The following is a 9,770-nucleotide window of genomic DNA, read 5'->3' on the forward strand; positions in this document are numbered from 1 at the left end:
TGAATTGCCAGACTATTTCTGTGCAAACCAAAGACACTTGAGAGCAAATGGTTTATATTTCTCTTTCCTAACCAGAGAATACATAGCTTAAATCACCCTGGCCTGGGCAAATAGAGAACAAAAGCCCAATTAATGCCATTTGTACCAGCTAACCCCAAGGACAGGTGATGTTTCAGGGAAAAATAACAACCCCCACCCCCAAAAAAACCACAAAACATTTGGGTGGTATCACTTGAGGGGGAATGTGGCAGAATAAATAACTTCTAGGGCATGAGGAGAAGGAGATAAAAAGGGAGAGTTTATCTCAGCCAGTGATCAAAGACGTGAACAGATTTGTAACTTGCCAAGATAAAATAGCCAGATATTCTCATAAATTCTGGGGAAATCCACAATAATGTAAAAGGGGGGATTTGAAATCTAGTCTAGCCCTGGCAGGTTTGGCTCAGTGGATGGAGCGTCGGCCTGCGGACTGAAGGGTCCCAGGTTCGATTCCGGTCGGGGGCATGTGCCTTGGTTGCGGAGACGTCCGTCCCTAGTGGGGGGTGTGCAGGAGGGGGCTGATCGATGTTTCTCCCTCATCGATGTTTCTGGCTCTCTATCCCTCTCCCTTCCTCTCTGTAAAAAATCAATTAAAAAAGAAAAGAAAAATAAATCTAGTCTACTTTCAAGGGAACTTTGAAACCTATAAGGGAGTATATATCTCCCTTGAACCTCCACCAGGCAGGGCACTCAGTTGAGTTGCCTGCTTGTGCTTTATGCCAAGTGTATCTTAATAAATTCACTTGCTTTGCTTCCTTAAAAATGTGCTTGCTTTGTTTCAATACGGATTTCTGTCACGCGTCTGAATTATTTCTGGTGAGTGTGACAAGAGCCAAGGAAGGGAGAGCTTAGTCCACTTGGACTCAGCTGGCTCTCGGTCATAATTGTGTATGTCTGGATCAATTCACAATGATGAGAACACACTTCCCAGGAGGAGGCTAGAACTACAGTCTGGCATCTCAGACAGAATCTCTGGGCCTAGGTTGTTAAATGTAGAAATGCCTGCTGCTTCCCACGGGTGGAAACTGACCCTCACTGTGTAGGTAGGGACTCTGTGCACAGCTTTTGCCCATGACTCACCACTTATTGCAGGAGGCTGTACATTCCTGGTGATACACTCAGGTTTTTCATAAACCTACTGTGAAACAGTGAGATATCAGAGCCTCCTTTCAGTTGCACTATGGTGAACAGGCAACATTGCTACGCCTAGGAAGTTGGAATGGGAATATCTGCAGGGATCACCATCAGATTTTGGTTGTCCCTACAGAGAGATCAATCACTGCTTTTTACACGTTTCTTTCATTTGTGTGTTTCATGGTAATTATTTATGACTTTATCTTTATGTGTTTAATTTTTTATCATCTTCCTCCCCTGAGCAGACTGTGTTATTGTAAGCTCCTTGAAAGTAGGACTCATTTGAGTCTGGTTTGCCTAGCATAGGGATCAGTACAGAAGAGAAGCCCCCCAAACTCCATGAATGAGTGAAGCCGTGTTATTAGATAGCCCAGGGTGCAGTAAGACGACAGGAAGTCAGCTGGAGGAAAAGAAGAAATTTCAGATTGAAACCAAGTTTGCTTCATTTTGGAATTAAAATGGGAAAATGCCAGCAGGGATTTCAAATACCAAAAACAAACAGAAATTAAGTCATAGTTCAGTATAAAGTTGCATCCACGTGCAAGGGAGGACACATGCCTGCTGAATAAATTTAAAGGTGTGGTGGGAGTACAAATAGTAAAGTTGCTTTGTGATTACACTGCATGAAATAGTGGCAATTCATCAGGCTTATGGTAAATACGCATATCTTTGAGGCTAAACATTTCTTGTTCCTCATTTTTTATACTTATTTTTAAATCATGGGCTATGTTAATATTTGTAATTAGTAAATGGTATGAACTAGGTGATTTAAGAGACTACAGTTGACCCTTGAACAACCCAAATTAGTGGCACTAATCCATCTGCCACAGCCCCCCATCCTCCCTTTCACAGACATTCCTACCATGGCACTTGGTTTTGGAGGGCTGGAAAAGTAAAAGGAACCATGGCAATTTAAAATTGTCACAATATTTTACAACCTAGTGAAGAGCCACATTGATGTTTTAATTAATAATAGTCAATAACAATGTATCATTTGAGGCCAACACAAGGTTACTTCACATGCCAGCAAGTTGTTCACTACAGCAAAACTACAATTATAGCCCTGACTGGTTTGGCTCAGTGGATAGAGCGTCGGCCTGCGGACTGAAAGGTCCCAGGTTCGATTCCGGTCAAGGGCATGTACCTTGGTTGTGGGCACATACCCAGTAGGGAGTGTGCAGGAGGCAGCTGATCCATGTTTCTAACTCTCTATCCCTCTCCCTTCCTCTCTGTAAAAAATCAATAATATATATAAAAACAAAACAAAAAAACTACAATTATAAATTCCAATGTGATTATTTAGCCGTTACAATTACTGATTAAAACATATATAAACCTATTTTTTAATAAATCTAGAATGAAGGTTTTTGCTTTGTTACTTTATTTCTTTCAAAATCCAGCATTCTGAGTATTTGTATTATGGATTTAGTTGTCAGTGTCTGAGAAATAGGATAGAGAAAAAAAAATCCATTTTAAAGTTACAAAAACATGAATATAAAGATTAGGTCTTATCCATCTGGTCTCCAAGGAATTCCTGAGGGAAAGATAACTGCAAGGGAATTAATACCAAGGACATTTGTTTCCTGAGTAATTCACCTTCACTGTTGGAGGCTGCCTTGTAAGCTAAAAAAATGCATAGGTTCCTACTTCTTCAAATTCTGACATGCAGAGCTTTTCTGGAAATAATACCTTTATTATCTTCATGTTACCTATCTTTTTTTTTTCCTTTTTCTTGTGTTTGTTTATTCTCTCTCCAATGATTGATTATGCTTTCCATGCTCTATAAACTAAATCAAGAAATGTGATTTGGTAGACTACCCAAATGGATTGTTTTGTGTGAGAGAGAAGCAGGCATTTGCCTCCCACCCACCCAATAGATTTCTCCAAAAATTCATCCCCAGAAAAGCATTTCTCTTCCGGGGCTTAATCTTATTAAGTGTACCATCGACATTCTCAGTAATTACCATATTCTAGTTCACTTGTTTGGTTGCCTTTTATACTCTTAGAAAGAACAATACATCCTGTTTTCTCTTAGTATTTTCCGAGAGCAATTTTGTGTCTTTAGAACAGGGTTCCAAATATCTTCTTGAACACAAAGAACTCTATTCTTCCATTCAATGAGAAGAAATTGTACAAATAACCACCCGTACACATCACTGGGTTGTGAAGAATAAATAGCACCCTTAAAATGTCAAACACATCATTTAAAATTACTCACATCAGTCATTTAAAATCTATTGTCACACTTCAAACATTTGAATTGGAAAATTTAAGCATTAACATTGTAAGATATTAATGAAATATCCAGTATGAACAATTTCCCACCTTAAAAGTATGATTTTATGAAGTCCACATATTTCCAGAAAGCTTTACATTTTTCTAAAAGTTTTAATTATGGCAGAATTTATACTTAAAATGAAACTTGAAAATAGAAGACTCACTAGAACCTGATCTCATTTGTCAATTTATAACACTCTTCCAAGAAACAAATGGAGTGGGGTCTGAAGCGATGTCTAGTCGAACATAATTTTATAAATGTATAAACCTCCTTTCTAGGTCAACAGAATATTGATATTATTATAGATTATGCATTTATATTTCATATTTTCTACTCCTGTCCACATGTAATTCAGTATTTATATTTACAAGACACAAAACATGTTCATAATATTATTTCTATTTATTTTTTAAGATATATTTTATTGATTTTTTTACAGAGAGGAAGGGAGAGGATAGAGAGTTAGAAACATCGATGAGAGAGAAACATCAATCAGCTGCCTCCTACTGGGGATGTGCCCACAACCAAGGTACATGCCTTGACCGGAATCAAACCTGGGACCTTTCAGTCCGCAGGCCGATGCTCTATCCACTGAGCCAAACAGGTTAGGGCTATTATTTCTATTGAATTGTTCAGTGAAACTACTTAGGTTTTATTTGTGTTAGTCGAAAGCTTATGTTTGGATAGAAAGCAAATACTAGACTAAATAATGGTTGTGTTTGATTTTTTAATTATAGAGAGTTATTTATAGTCATTTAAGGTTGTTGAATTTTTCTTATTTAATTTATAACTGTTAACCTTTTATATTGAAAAACTCATTTTTATCTATGTGTGTGCTGAAAGCCCAACAGAACTTGGCAACTAACCTTCACTTGTTATTTCCTTTGAAAGCAAAAAGGAGGCAGGATGAAAAGCACCTTTACAAATAAGAGATAAACAAGAAAATGGAAAACTGTGCATCTTCCGCGGTATCCTCTCCCAGGTTATCAGATTCCAACCCTGTTTATCGTCTTTGAGCTGTTTTGCAATTCTTTATACAAATGGTAGGTTCTGATAATTGTACATTGTGTCTCCTCCAGAAGTGATTTAATCGATTTCCTCTGCCCCGTGGAAAAGCTAGTTTTGTCTTCATTTGCAATTCATTTGACAAACTTTTATTCCACACTTTAATTTGTACTGTTTTGACTTTTACGTTGAATCAGACAGAGCCTCTGCCTCACCATGAGTCAAATACGTTATTTAAAATACATTCACTTTTATATCTGTATCAGTCATGTTTTACCATTTTGCCTCTACCAACCTGGTGGTTAGCCCTCTAAAGAGTCCTACCCTGGCTGGCCACTTACCTCCTCCTGCCTCCGTCACTGGATTCAGGCTGTGCTGAGGGAGGTGTCAACTGAGGGGGCTCTCTGCCTCGGGTGCAGACCCTACATGGACCCTTCTTCCTCTTCCACACACACACACTTGACCAAAAGACAGCCATATGCCACCGTCTAACTTCTGATCTGCACTTTTAGGGTGCTTCACAAGGTTGGGTGAGCCTACATAAGAGACACCTGGAAGCTATTTCTACCTGGAACAACTAGGCTAACAATAGCACAAGTGCACTTGAAAATGACTGTGAAGCACATAAATATAGCCTGCTAATTCCAGACTCCATATTCCCTCACCCAGGTCGCAGAACTGCCTGCAGCTTCCCCCAAACCATGGACATTAGAAAAGTGCAAAGGAGAAGTTGGAGTAAAAAGAGATGTGATTTACCCAACTGCAGTTTTTAAAAAACCTTATATTTGCCAATATCACAAAAACATATATAACCACATGAACATGTGGTAGGGAGGGCCCTCCCTATGGCTTGGTAGGGGCTCTTCTTGAACTTAAACATCTTTCTCCTCACAGCCAATCTGTTTCCAAGTATATGTATGAATGTGGTGTCATAAGGAAGTACAGAAGATAGAGTGACTAATCCTGCCTGAGGGAATAAGAGGCAAACTTTACCAAGGAGATATTTGATCTTTCATGCAAAGAGGAGGCAGCAGGTAGAGAGAAAATAATGGTCTTAAAAAGCAACAGGAAACACTTATAATGGGTGTACCTTTAAATATCTGGTGTGGATAAACATTCTGAATTTGAATGTTTATCTCAACTCTAGCTGTTATCTGAAAGTACAAATGTAAATATTCTAAGAATAGATTCTTTCATTAGATTATTACTTCCTCTATGAAATTTTGCCTGAGGAATACTTGCCTTGCTTTACAGTAAGAAAGAACCTAGGTATTTAGGCTAGATTTTCTTTTTAAAGAAGACACACGTTATCAATGTCATTTGTTATATGAGTCAAATCAATCAGTATACTTTTCATTTATTTCTTGATTTTCACTATTCTAGTGTCTTTCCTTCCTGTCCTCCACCTATTTCCTTCCTTTCTAATACACACTCTTTGTTATGGACTGAATGTGTCCTCCCCCAAATTCAAATCCTCAGTGTGATGGTCCTCAGAGGTGAGGCTTTGGGGAGGTAACTAGGTCATGAGGGTGGAGCCCTCAGCAGTGAAATTAGTGCCCTTTTAAGAAGAAGCCCTAGAGGTAGCTCTACATCTTTCCTCCACGTGAGGTCCCAGTGAGAAGTCAGCAGGCTGCAGCCCAAAAGAGAGCCCTGACCAGAACCTGACCATGCCGGCCCTCTGATCTTGAACTTCCAGCCTCGAGCTATGAGAAATAAATTTCTGTTATTTATAAGCCACCCAGTCTCTAGCACTCATTACAGCAGCCCAAATGGACTAAGACATCATTAAATAAGAACGCTTCTATTCCTCCTTCCCAACCCTTTCGAATATGGCCTTCGGAAAACCTCCTCCAAAACAGAAACTTCTTTATATGCCCCTTCTATAGATTTGCCCTGAGATCTGATTCCCTTTTCCTACTGAGGGAGATCATTGTTTTAGCTCTTGAACTTAGGATAACCACACAGTTTTCTGTCCTCACTGGAATACTTCAGGGAGTTTAAAAAGAGGGGCAGAGGCTCTGTTTATTATACCAGCGAAACAGGCATAAACTTGAACTTTCAGGGCAAACAAGACCGCATGTTACTCTACCTCAACCCCAAAGAACATGGGACTAGAGCAGTGTAAGAACAAACTGCAGTCACTTAAATTTCCATTGTCACTTCCAAAATATCTTTGTCCATTATTACTCAACAATTTACCACCCAGATGACTGCATTGCCAGCCTAGAACTGGGGTTGGCAATGACAGCTATCGGGTGATATCCAGCCCACTGCCTGTTTTGGTAAATAAATTTGTAGCAGAACACAGCCAAGCTCTTCCTTTACCTATTGTTTGGCTGATTTCACCTACAATAGCAGAGTAGGGTACTTTAAACAGACACAGATCATAACATATACACTATCTAACTACTTATGAAAAAAAATTGCTGATCCCTTTACTTTATGAGCTTCATGAGGGCTGGGGATGCTCTGTCTATACATCGCGTCCACCATGAATATTTAAACATTATGACAAGCAGAGAATAGATGCTTAATATTTGGTGTATGGATATTAGAGTACAAAATAAAACCACAGTAACTAATGAAGTATGGTATTGCACATGAAAAGACAAGAGCAATCAAATGATTTCTATTTTCAGAATAGGAAATGCAGCTCTGTCCCGGCTGACGTTGCTAAGTGGTTAGAGAATCGGCCCGCACACCAAAAGGTTCAATTCCTGGTCAAGGCACATATCTGGGCTGCAGGTTCAGTCCCCAGGTCAGTTGTAGCTCATGCTGGAGGTAACTAATTGATGTGTCTCTCTCACACTGATGTCTCTCTCTCTCTCTCCCTCACACACTCTCTTTCACTCCCTGCCCTCTCTCTCCCTCCCTTCCACTCTTTCTATAAAAGAAAATCATCCCTAACTGGTTTGGTTCAGTGGATAGAGCATTGGCCTGCGGACTGAAGGGTCCCAGGTTCAATTCTGGTCAAGGGCATGTACCTTGGTTGCGAGCACATCCCCAGTAGAGGGCATGCAGGAGGCAGCTGATCGATGTTTCTCTTTCATTAATGTTTCTAACTCTCTATTCCTCTCCCTTCCTCTCTGTAAAAAATCAATAAAATATATATTTAAAAAATAAATAAAAGAAAATTAATGGAAAAATATTCTCTAATGAGGATTAACGAAAACAAAAAAAGAAAGAAAATTCAGGAACTCTGTAAGATTTGCCAATATTTAGTATAGAGAAATATAGTTTCTGTAAAAGGAAAAAGATAGCTTATTTAACTGAAAAAAAATAAACTTTAAAAAATTATATATTTATATTAAACCTTTTATGTGCAAAAAAATGTTTTTTCTAGTTAGATAGAAACCCCTACTTGACAAACATCTGCCATTGAACTAACGCTCCCTTCCCTTAACTGCAGAAATGACTCTTGACTTCTGCTCTGCGTTGGGCTCCTCCATTTCTGTGTCCTCAGAGCTTTTACTCCATCTTTTTTTTTAAACAAAAATTTTATTGGTTTTTAGAGAGAGAGGAAGGAAGAGGGATAGATAGAAACAGCACTGATTGGCTGCTTCCTGCCCGCCCCCTACGAGGGATCGAGCCCACAACCTCAGGCATGTTGTGGGAATTAAACTGTGACCTCCTGGTTTATGGGTTGATGCTCAACCACTGAGCAACACCAGCCTGGTGCTCCATCTATCTTTATTTTTCCCTCTAGGACTTTTCTGACTTTTTCTGAAGAGGAGGTGGTTAGTCACGAAGGTTCTTGAGTCAAACTTCCTGGGTTTGAATCCTGGCTTGCTTTCTAGCTAGTTAATTTAAGCAATGGTCTTAAAATGTCTGTTCTTTACTTAGCTTCTTTTGAAAATGAGAATGGTCATCTTATAGATGTTTCATGTTTGTAAAGTGCTAGCATAATGTCTGATACATAATCAGAGTGCAAAAGAAAAATTAACTAAAGTACTACTTCAAGGTTTCTTATCTAAAAACATGAAATGTCCCATGATCCTATATTTCCTTTTATATGACTTTCCTTTCCAATCAAGCATTTCCCCCCTCCCATCCCCAGAGTTAATTAATGCTAATTTGGGAGTCTTTATTTTTCATTCTATTAATTTAAATGGGGTAATTCTGTGCATGCTGCTTTGTAACCTTTCTACATTTATTAATATTTTATGAACATTCTGAATGCCTGAGTATTTTTAAACATTCTACATAATATATAATATAAAGAACATTTTAATGGCTGAATATTGTTTTATCTCATAGCTATATCATTAATTATTTAAGCAAATTGTTAAACATTAAGGGTTGTTGTTGTTTTTAAGAAAGATTGGTATAGTGAATCACCCATGACCCAAATTTTAACAATTATCATGGTCAGTCTTACTTCATCTCTACCCTTACCCATTCCACACTCTACCTTTGAAATAAGCACTCTTTAAAATACAACCACAATACCATTATCACACCTCAAAAAATTAAAATAATTATGTCTGAACATAAAATACCAAATACCCAAGCCGTACTTAAAAATTTTTAATATTCTCTCTCTTTATCTCTCTGTTTTCCTCTGTCTCTCTCCAAATTGTTCAACTCAGCATCCAAATAAGAGCCATACACTGCAAATGGACAAAATGTCTTCTTTACTCAATAGATTCCTCTGCATCTCTGTTTTTATACCCTTGCATTTAATTGTTGGAAAATAAAATGAAAAAAATAGATCAATGAATCTATAGTATTTCTCATGTCCTGCATTTTGCTGATTGTGTCCTCATGGTGCCACTTAACATGTTCCTCTATAAACTGTATTTCCTAGAAATCGTTTCTTAGAGCTAGAATTTTGCTCAGATTCAGTTTCCATGCTTTGGCCATAATATTTCATAGCTAGGATAGTTGTGCAGTCCTCAGGTGTACACAATATTGGATTGTCTGTATTTTTCTGGTGCTAGCATGCCATTGCCAATCAATGCCTAGATCCATTAATGTATTAGCACTACAAATCAGCAATCATTTATTAGCATTAACAACCATCGTTATTAACATTAAAAGTCACATTCTAATTATAATAGTTTTGGTAACATAAATAGCATACAATAGCTAAGATCTCATAGCCAAATATTTGTTCATATCTAGATATTTATTCACATCTATGTGTATATTTATATATTTTTTAAAATTCCTAAAAATTAAATATCTGAATCAATGTAAATTTACATTTGGAAATTCTCATTACCATGCATATTGCCCAACAGCCCCTCAGGGAAGTTAGACTAACTTGCCTCCCAAAGTTGGGTTATTTTTGTTTGTCAACAAAGGGAAACTC

The sequence above is a fragment of the Myotis davidii genome, unplaced genomic scaffold, assembly GCF_000327345.1.
Source record: "Myotis davidii unplaced genomic scaffold, ASM32734v1 scaffold125, whole genome shotgun sequence".
In the NCBI taxonomy this organism is placed as follows: domain Eukaryota; kingdom Metazoa; phylum Chordata; class Mammalia; order Chiroptera; family Vespertilionidae; genus Myotis; species Myotis davidii.